We start from the raw sequence: 11023 nt of genomic DNA on the forward strand, positions 1-11023 counted from the left end.
AGATAACATGATGTATTAAACGCGTCGTACCAATAAGATTGTGGAACTTGTGCACCATGTAAAAGAGCTAGACCAGTTTCGACAACATGTTTGTGATGCCGTTCAGCAAGCCCATTTTGCTGGGGTGTATGTGGGCAGGAAAAACGATGTTCAATGCCATGGATGGCTAACACATTTGTGAATTTGCGGTACTCAGCAGCATTATCAGATTGAAAACATTTTATTTTTCGGTCAAAATGATTTTCAACTTTAGCATTGAAAATAAAAAATGTTTTAAGAGCATCTGAATGATTTGTGAGAGGAAAAACCTATACATAACGACTGAATGCATCCACGAACAACATATAATAACGAAAACCTTCATTAGAAACTATTGGAGCAGGACCCCAAATATCAGAAACAATAAGTTCAAGAGGTGATGAATACATTGTTTTGCTAAAAGGAAAGGGTAATTTGTGACTCTTACTGGCTTGACAAGCACTGCAGAAACTGGGACTTTTATTGGTGACTAGTAAGGAAAACTTATTGACGACAGCTTGGACAGTACGCATCATGGGATGGCCTAGGCGTTGATGCCATGTATCCACTGAAGTTCGCTCACCAACATAGGCAGCAGGAGAGGGATTCGTTGGAGAATAACAACGATCAAAACAATAAAGACCATTCTTATTAACCCGCCCTTGCAGAACCACGGTCCCCGTTCGACGATCCTTGACAAGAAAAAAGGAAGGATGAAACTCAAAAAGAACATTGTTATCACGTGTAAATTTAAAGGCAGATAATAATTGAGTAGAAATTTGTGGGACATGCAGGATATCATTGAGCACAAATGAACGGTGTGGAGTGGGGAGAATGGACTTACCAACATGAGATATAGGGAGACCATCACCATTACCTATGCGTAGTTGATCAGGTCCATTGTATTCAGTCCGAAGATGGAGATTCGCAAGGTCAGACGTAATATGGTTTGTAGCTCCACTATCGGGGTACCAATTGGGATAATATGAAGGAGGACTAGATGCCAAAAAAGCCATAGGATCTGAAGAATTTGAATCTGACCTTTGAGGTTTTTCATTGCGAAACCAACACATCGCAGCATTATGGTTTTTGCGGCCACATATGTTGCATGGACCAAGAGAATAATTGGATTGTTCAGATCGTTGTCCATACCGATTATTGCTTCGACTCTGAAAATTATTTAAGCAGTTCTGAGGATGGTTATACCGCACTTGTGAGTGATTATTACGCCCTGCTTGATTGTATCTCCCACCATTGCGATGTTGAGTTGCAATATTTGCTGTAGGTGTGGGCAGCAATGCAGCATTTTGGGCCTCAAGGCGCATTTCAAATGCAAAGAGATGGGACTGGAATTCATCCATTTCTATATCATCAAGTCTAGCTGTGAGGGTGGTGACAATTGCATCATAAGCTGAGTCAAGCCCATTCAGTAATATGTTTTGAACATCGGAGTCACGCACTACTTCTCCTGATGCAGCAAGTCTATCTTGCAGCCTTTTGGCACGATCAAAATAACCATATAATTTCAATGAACTGAAAATACTAAAATGTGTATTACAGTGGTTATATATTTATACATGTACAGAAGATCTTCACCAGAATATTCTAGGTGTTGAATATCCTAACTAAGGAAAGATATTATAGGATTTGATACACAATGAAGCATGAGCTGTATCTATTCTTCACCAGTAGCATGAGCTGTAGATTGTGTTTCCATATTCGGGACCACCTTCTCTCTCACACTTCATTTAAACTCCAATGGGTTTACAGAGAAGGAAATTATGTGGCTGATGGTCTCGCAAAACGTGGCTCTGCTCAGGCTAATACTAATGAATGGTGGTTACAACCAGCCGTAGTTCAAACAAATTTGCTGGAACCTTAACAACTTATGTCTCTGGGTCATACTTCTGTATGCCCTAGTATTGCTAGTTTAGTTTACCATGATATAACTGCTGTTTGTACTTTCCACAATGTTAGATAAATAAAGGAAATGCAGTTACCAAAAAAAAGCTATGTGGGGATGATGCTGAATGTTCTCTCCATGCCTGTGAATCGATTTTTTTTTTCTTTCTTTCATAATCTATTTTATGTAAACAATTTGGAAATCATATTTGGTTCAAGTCTTTCACTTGAAAACTTATGACCCATATTATGATCAAGAAAATGTTGTAGAGATTTATTTTTTGTAAATTATATATGGGTACAGAATGGTCTTGACTCTGATGTTGCTGCTATGATTATGCTCGTATTTTGTAACCAACACCAATCGCAGCTGGTTTGGATTAGCCACCACTCCTAAAGGAGGTATGAGGTTCCTTGGGAACCCCAGGTCATTGGGAATTGCTGGCGCAACTATTCGGGTGTGGGTAGGGACTCCAAACTATGAGCCTGTTCCAGCACCCAGGGTTCCTGTCACCGCTCAGTGTTGCGCTAGTTGCTAACACCTATTCATATCCATGGTCTAAAAGAAAAATTACACTTGTTAATGTTCAAAAAGTTTCATTTTTCTTCTTTAGCTTCACAAGAGTGGAACACCGAACATGTCTATGCTCTGTCAACTCGGGCGGATCCAACGTGATTGGCTGTTGCTTACATTAGTTAATTTGTGTTCCATGGGATCGTATTCAACATTTCTCTTGTGAAGTTAAAAAACGGCTGCTCAGTGCTCACTGGCACTGCCTATGACTGCTAGATGTTTGCTTGTGGCTCTGGGTCTGTACGGGCCGGAGGCCCATGCAACCATCACTTGAACATGTGTCCGGTATTTACCGGCCGGAGGCCCAGCCAACCCCCACTGAGGCGGTTTATCTTTTTTGGACAAAATAGTGATTTTGTACCCCCAATTCCAATTAGGAGTGTAAAAAAAAACCATTGACCCATCACCCCGCAGGTAAACCGTCTTTGACCGGCCATCTAAACTTGGACCGACCCAAAAATTGACCCGCCCCCCCCCCCCGTTTCTATGCAGTCTGGGTATGGGTGTAGGTATTGTCTTCCAACCCGATCTGTCCAACCACCCGACCTGCACCGTTCCAAAAGTTGTTTACTCTGCCTCGTTGACCCACCCCAATGGTCAAATAGGACCCGACCCGACCCAATCCTATATTTTTTTGAATTTTAAAACTAGCCATTTATGGCTGTTTTTTTTGGCACTATTCATTCATTTATGGCTGTTTTTTTAAATATTATTCACCATTTAAAACTCCAACTATATTTTGAGCAAATGACTCTCTTGGCCTTAATATATGACATTTGGACTCCCAACAACTATATTTTGAAGATAATATTGTAAATTACCCACCATTCAAAATTCAACAACTATATTTTGAGCAAATGACTATAAGGCCTTAATATATGACAGTTATACCCCCCAACAACTATATTTTGATGTTACAATTGTAAATTACTCAACATTCAAAACTATAACAACTACATTTTGAGCAAATGACTCTCTTGGCCTTAATATATGGCAGTTGGAACCCCCAACAATTATATTTTGATGCTAAAATTGTCAATTTCCAATGAAAAAAAAACTATAAATACCCCCACTTGTTTGTATTTTTACCTCACACATTCACAAACTCTCTAACTCTTAATTTTAAATATTGTTCTCAAGCTCTCACACTCAAGTACTCAACACTCAAGTCTCAAGCAATCAAGTTACTCTTTCAAGATATATTCTTAAGTTAATTTGGACTTCATAAGTTACAATTATATTCCTGTTAGTTATTTCTTCATTTTTTTTTATAACTATTGTCATTTATTATGTATCTCTTCCAAAAACCCCCTTCTTATTATTTATAATATATATTATGCATGTGTATTAGTATTAATATTTAATTTTCATAGTCAAGTTTTCTTTATATCACTAAATTTTTAATATGGAAGGTGGAGATAGTGTTAATGATAATCCATATTTTAATGATAATATTCATGAGAGTGATCCAACTTACCAATAGGGTATTTTCCAAATCTTGATCCCTTAATTGGTGAAACGGCTACATTACAAACTCCTAATAGTCTTGAAACGTTGGCGGATCCTTTCCAACCTAGGGAGTTAGTAGAAAAACAAAAAAGAAAAGAAAATCATCGGTTTGGCAAAATTATGATCTTTTAGAAATTTATGATCATAAAAATAAAGTATAGAACAAAAAAGATAGATGTCACATGTGTGCAAAGTTATTGGGTGCAAATGCAAATGATGGTACTAGTAGTCGTAGAGATCATACATTAGCTTGTGCTAAAAAAAGAAAACTTGATCTTAGTCAACCAAGTTTAACTAGGAACCCCAATGGTCAACTTATTGCTTTTAATTTTGCTCAAGATGTGGCTAGAAGAGAAATTGTGAGATGGATTGTGAAAAAAGAAATTCCATTTACAACAGCCGAATGCCCTGAATTTGAAAAGATGGTACGTAAATCTTTATGTCCTCAATTTGTAAAATTTTCACGTAATACGGTTAGAGCGGATGTTATCAAAACTTTTATAGTGGAAAAAGAGAAATTAAAGTCTACTTTAAGAAACTTGAATGAAAAAATTTGTTTGACTTCGGATTTGTGAACATCAAACCAAAATATAGGTTATTGTACAATTACGGCTCACTATATTGATTTTGAGTGGAAATTGAACAAAATAATTGTTTGTTTAGCTCAAATAAATTATCCACATACGGGTGAAGATGTTGCTAGTTATATTGTTGAGAAACTTCATAGATTGGGCATTCATGATAAAATATTTTCCATTTCTTTAGATAATGCAAGTTCAAATAATAGTGTCATTAATATTTTGAAACATTCATTGAAATTGCCTTTAGATGGTTCACTTTTCCATGTTCGTTGTAGTTGTCATATTTTAAATTTAATTGTTCAAGATGGTTTAAAAATTTCCAAAATTCATGGAGTAATTTGCAATTTATTTTCATTGCTCCATCAAGATATCAAGCATTTCGTGAAGCATGTAGTGTTGCAAATCTAACTCCTATAAGACTTCCTATTGATGTCCAACATAGATGGAATTCTACTCATAAAATGTTAAAAGAGGCTATTCCTTATTATAGCACAATTAAAAAAATATTTGAATGATAAAAGATGTCCACAACCCGTATATAATGAGGATTGGAATATGGTTGAAATGATTAGAGATTTTTTAAATATGTTTAATGATGCTACTGTTTTCTTTTCCGGTATTTATTATACAACTGTTAACATGGCAATACATCATTTGGCTAGTATTAGCTTGGTTTTTGATACTTATAGAGGTATTAGTGGGTTTGAAACCATTATATTGTTGAAACAATGGAAAAGAAATTTGTGAAATATTGGGGGAAAACTCCGACATTATATGGAATTGTATATATTTTAGATCCTAGGGCAAAATATGATGGACTAGATATAATGCAATCAATTATTCTAAGTAATTTTCAAAATTCTACTGAAATTGCTAAATGCTTTGATACTAGTATTGTTATTAAAGATGAAATTGTCAAACTCTATGAAAAATATGTTCAATACCATATTGATGCTAATAATGCAAATATTAGTACTAGTACAAGTAGTGGTAGGCCTAGTAGTTCTAATTTTGGCCAAGGAGGTACATGGGCTCTTCTACAAGGTCGTATGAAATCTACTAGTTCAACTTGATCTGAACTAGTACGATATCTATCCGAACCCACTGTTACAGAATTTGGAGATGATTTTAATGTTTTGGATTGGTGGAAAATGAACAAACAAAGGTTTCTAATATTCTCAAGAATGGCACGTGATGTATTAACAGTTCCAAACTTCCAATGAGTACAGTTGCATTGGAATCGGCATTTTCTACCAGAGGACGAGTTCTTGGTGATTATCAAAGTCGAATGGTGCCACCATTAGTGGTGTCTCTTATAAGCCTTGAAGATTGGTTTAGAGCGAAAGATGCCACAATCGTAGAAGAAGATGACGATGGAGAGATTATCGGAAAGGAAATGGAATTTTTAAATCTAGATTAGAAGTCACTCTGTAATTTTGCTTTCCCTTTTGTAATTTTGCTTACCACTTTTGTAATCCGTCCTGCGTTTCTGAACAATGGTCTTGAGTTTGATTCCGAAAAAGCATTATTTGATTATTATGTTAAACTCTCATCTAAGGTTGTTGTAAGGTAATGATTTTAGTTTATTCTCAAATATGAATCATTGAAGATCAAGGAAATCAAATGTATTCCCTTTCAGCGAAGAAGAAGCAAGAAATAAGATTTATTGTGTTTCAGCATACTGGAACTACTTGGGTTTTTGCTTTGATTTGTTTTGATTTAGAAGATTACGGTATAGCTGGTAATTTGTTTTGATTTAGAAGATGACGATAATGTATATTAATCTATTTTGACCTTGAAACAATTCCAGTTTCTCTATAATGCTAGAGCATGGGAAATGTTCGAACTGTACTCTTCGATATTCAAGGTCATGGATGGTATATGTTATGACCTAATATTTCTTCCTCTCTGTTATCAACTCTCTCCCTATTAATCAACCTCCTCTATATTAGGTTTTCTCTTCTCTCTTATACTCGGTCCTCCACTCCCTATGCCTAACCCTTGATCTTGCTTTCATCCATCTACTCCTGCTCCTCCCACGTGGCCTCTATTACGTGGCATATCTGTCCACCGCCTAGCCAATTATTCAATATCCTCCGCTCTATGGTTTCTACGTACTCCTCCTCTTTGGACTTCGTCCTAACAACCCATTCATTCCTCCGGACTTATGAAGCCCATTAAGCTCAAACTAGACCGTCCTAACAGCCCATTCATTCCTCCAGACCTATGAAGCCCATTAGGCTCAAACTAGACCGTAACAGTATGAATACACAAGTTTCACTTTCTAAATAGTAAACAACCATCAATCATCTTATCCATTTGTGTTTTTCTGTTTTTTCCCATATTTTTTAAGAAAGATGGGTGGAGAAGGTGCAGTTTACCCATTTTAGAAAACCTGCCCGTTATCCAACTCGTTATCTGCCCCAAGACATTCCCCAACAGGTTGGGTGACGGTATGGACCTTGACACTCTGACCAGCCCTGCCCCGCCGGAGACTGTCGGACCTTCAACCCCCAGACCTGCCCCGCCCCGTTACTGTTTGACCTGCGGATGACCCGACCCACCCTGTTTTACACCCCTACCCCCAACATCCAACTTCCCCAATATAGTGTCACTTTGTGTCTCTGCATTTCAATTAGGACGAATGTTCCCTCCTGTTCTGTTTAACAAGATGTGTACTTCACAAGCATAGAAAAAAAATGACACTACCACTCACATGGACACATATCCAGCACAAATAATGTTCAGTGTGTTATTTTCCTTTTAAAAGTAGGATGTATGTTTACATTGTATGTGTCAAGCTTTTCCATCATGGAATTACAATCATTCATCCTTTTCAAGGCACTAGGCATTGCAGATATATTACTGGAGATCTTGTGATTAAGCAATGTTACTTTTGCAGCAATCTCGTGATCTTCTTCTGCTAATGGACCTTTACTTGATTTTGCACTATACCCTGCATCTGTAGATACAAAAAAAGAAGTGTAAGTAATCGATAAATGTTGACAGTCAAAGTGAACAAACCAACCAATCCAAAGTCCTAGACGAGAACTCAAGTTACCAAGAAAGCAAAATAGAGTAAATCAAAAGAATTCCAAATGAAACTACATGCCAGTGGGCAGTTCTCTAGTGGCTAACTAGCTGCATGTATAGTACGTGACAAGTGTCCAAGTGTGATTAATTAAACGTCTTTGTTTTCCTTGCAATTCTTTATAACGGTCAAAACGCCATCTTTTAGTTCAGTTGAATTAATTAAGTATTATCAGGAAGCAAATATCTCTATTGCTCAGAATATGATGAAATACTGCCATCAGAACCTGCACTGATCTAAGAACAAAAATTTGACATATCACACTGCTAATGAATACCGCATTGGACTTTAAAAAAAAATGAAAGGCATACGAATAGCATAAATTGCAGTGAAATCTCTGGATCATTCACACATATTACACAATAATGACATATTTGATATTTGGCAAGTATCTATACACAAATGTAAAGTGAACAGATTGGGGTACTGGGTACATATATGAGAGAGCTTACCTTTCTTTACCATGTATGAAAATAACAACTATGCATGTTTTGAAATTCACTTGAGAACAACCATCATGATAAGTCATCTAATTAAGTTCTACAAATTGAAAAAACCTCATATTTCTACTACAGATTGGTAATATGTGTCAATGATAATGGAAACCTTAAAAAGATGAGATCGTCAAAACAATGTCGGCCTACAAAAAAGTTAAATGCATATTCTCAATACATTGTACCACATATACATCAAATTCACCACATTAAATACACTACCAAAGAGATTCTAGGGATCCTATATATGCATTCATTCATTCACTAATCAATTAGGAAAACCTCTTACATGATAGAGTATATATGACCTAGCTAGGCACGGTTGTCAACTGATTGAATTAGCTAACGGTGCGATGATCTCCAAAATTAGATGGGATATTGCAAAAAACTACCAATGCAGTACCACCCTTAATACTACTCTATGATGATATGTAAATTAAACTTATACCTAATGGTATTATAAGAAAGTAGGAATTGAACCGGCCAGTTCATCTCGTATTCCCTTGCTATTATTAATAGATATTTCAATAACGGGAACCCCTTTGAAAGTGTTTGCACCAAAACAATAGATATCATGTCAAATCAATTCAAAGAGCTCTTGTGAAGAAAGGTGAAAAAAAGGAAAAGAATACAATAAGCAGAAACACTTTTACAATAAAAAATGATGAAAACATATAAAATGAAAGAAACTTTTGTTGGATAGGTGTCAGTAAATGCATGCATATAGATAATACCTTGCAATTTATATAAAAAATAAATAACATAATAATAAGATGGTATGCACTCCAAACGCAATGATAAAAACTCAAATCTCCTAACAATGCAACACAAATATCCTAATATAGTAGCCAATTGTTGCTAACTCATGCAACAAAATCTAAATAATTTCATGGCATCCAACCATTATAAATTCAACATTTCATTGTGTCACTTAATAAATGAAAAAAAAATGTCAAAGAATAATAAAAGTGATGTTGTCCTAACGTACAATCCCATATTTTGCCAAAAAGTCAGGGTGTTCGTCATCACACCATCATCTTCATGTCTTCCATACATCTGAACATCCAATACAGACACAAATGTTGTTGATGTTAACTGGAAATGCAATTGTTGAGAAATCAACATTGATTATGTATGTTACCATGATCAATAAATGGTTTTGTGTTGCTAACTTGACTGTGCATTGTCTATAATGAATCTGAAAAAGTTGTCCCAACCCAAAATTGGACGGATTGCAAAGTGAACAATATAGGGAACATTGAATTTCAAACGCTGGAATAACACTAACAATATAATAGCAGAATAAGACCTCCTCTCCACTCCATTATAGTTAATGTTTGGTCCACCAATAAAAGTACTTGGACTACTTCCAAGCTTTGAAACGCTACTTTTCGTGAACTACCAATCAATACCCACATCGCGTGCCTACTAACACTAACGTGGAAATTGTAGACATAATAGTATTGTAGTAGCAATATATTTAATCTTGAACTCGACGCGCTAATCTAACCTTCGGTGGATGATTCGGTTGTTTTAACATTGGGCTTTTTGGGAATCTAAAAAAACTTGGGGCAATTCAACACACTCAGATTCAGGTTCTTCTAACAAAGGAAGGCCTAATTATGGATCATATTTTCAATTTCTATATCTAAACTATTTTATAGAAGAAGACATATTTTGACTCTTTGTATGCAAATTTACACTATCCTACATTAAGCTATATATCTAAATTCCACTCAAGTAAACTATTATGAGTCCATCAATTGGCAATGTTAAGCTTTCCAATGGCATTTCAAAACTATCAACATTCTAGACTACTCCATTCTAGATTCGTCAAAATCTTTGATAATACCTCAACTGCCAATTTAATCAATCCTAATTTCATCAAAATAAACTAACAAAAACACATGCATAAAAAGAAAAAATGGGACATACCCAGCAAAGTATTTTCAGAAAGGTGAGTTCTCTAAAAAGACTGATCTATTGGTGTAAGTGTGTGAAGCTTGATGACTTGAAGACATAAATAGCTTAACTAATAGAAAGAATTAAACAAAGTATCAAAACACATGCTATTAAAATCCCCAAATACCAAAATCTTACCCAAATTAATTCGCCAAATAATTTGACTGTTTCAAAGCAAGTAATTTGATCATAAATCGTTGTTTTTAAAAATCAGATTGTTTTTTATTTTTATTTTTGAGTATATACTTGCTATATCTAAAATTACTTGCTATGATCTTTTGGTGGAATAAATCAGATTTTTTTTTTAACTATATACAAAATCGTTGTTTCAAATACTCTTCTCCATGCGTATGCACTACATCTGACTATTTTAAAATAGATAATATCTTGAAGGAAGGGTTTCAACCTAGAATAAATGACAACATAACTGAAAATTTCCACCATCTTCACCCAAATCGTTTCACATCAAAGAACCACAATATCATAAAGACAAATAATCTGATTTCAAAATCTAAAGAAATTGAATTCATTCAATTGATTTTGCAACAGAGATTTTTTTTTCAATAGTTCATCTTTGGTAAAGCATAAATCCAATAAAAAACAATGTAACCAAAAGGTGTGGAGAGAATGATAGTTGCCTGGGAAGGAAGAGCTATGGTTTTACACGAGAGAGAGAGAGAGAGTTTGGGTAAAGCAGGGTTTTTGGGAAGAGAAAGCGATTAGGCTTGGTCTTAAATCCACGCCATCAATTCAAATGATGGCGTGGATTTGGTATTTTAATTCACTAACACATGAAATGACCAATTACTCCTATTTAAAGTGTTAAACAATGCTTTAATTTAAGGACACTAATATGGGTACCAAGAATTTACAAAGGCATGAAAAGACCAAG

The sequence above is a fragment of the Coptis chinensis genome, chromosome 1, assembly GCF_015680905.1.
Source record: "Coptis chinensis isolate HL-2020 chromosome 1, ASM1568090v1, whole genome shotgun sequence".
Lineage (NCBI taxonomy): Eukaryota > Viridiplantae > Streptophyta > Magnoliopsida > Ranunculales > Ranunculaceae > Coptis > Coptis chinensis.